This window comes from Austrofundulus limnaeus, unplaced genomic scaffold (genome assembly GCF_001266775.1).
Source record: "Austrofundulus limnaeus strain Quisiro unplaced genomic scaffold, Austrofundulus_limnaeus-1.0 Scaffold1112, whole genome shotgun sequence".
NCBI classification, from domain to species: Eukaryota; Metazoa; Chordata; class Actinopteri; order Cyprinodontiformes; family Rivulidae; genus Austrofundulus; species Austrofundulus limnaeus.
In genome coordinates this window covers 20946-21606 of record NW_013953514.1, presented here as the reverse complement: position 1 = coordinate 21606, position 661 = coordinate 20946, and positions in this window count along the sequence as shown.

The window sequence follows — 661 nt, the reverse complement described above, 5'->3', positions numbered from 1 at the left end:
CCGACTCGGAGGCAGCACACTACAGGTTTCCAGCTCAAGACCACGGTCTCAGATTTGGAGGCACTGATCCTCATCCCGGCTGCTTCACACTTGGCTGTGAACCGCTCCAGTGAGAGCTGGAGATCAAGATCTGATGAAACCAATAGGACCACATCATCTGCAAAAAGCAGAGATGCAATCCCAAGGTCACCAAAAAGGATCCCCTCAACATTTTGGCTGCACCTAGAAATTCTGTCCATAAAAGTTATGAACAGAATCGGTGACAAAGGGCAACCTTGGTGGAGTCCAACTCTCACTGGAAACAAGTCCGACTTACGGCAATGCGGACCAAGCTCTGGCACCGGTCATACAGGGACCTAACAGCCCGTATAAATGGGCCCGGTACCCCATACTCCCGGAGTACCCCGCCCCACAGGAGTCCCAGAGGGACATGGTCAACTGTCTTCTCCGAGTCCACAAAACACATGTAGACTGGTTGAGCGAACTCCCATGCCCCCTCCAGGACCCTGCTGAGGGTGTAGAGCTGGTCCACTGTTCCACGACCAGGACGAAAACCACACTGCTCTTCCTGAATCTGGGATTCGACTATCCGACGTACCCTCCTCTCCAGGGGCCTCATGTACATAGACTTGCGTGGATTTCTTACTGAAACCTGACGTAC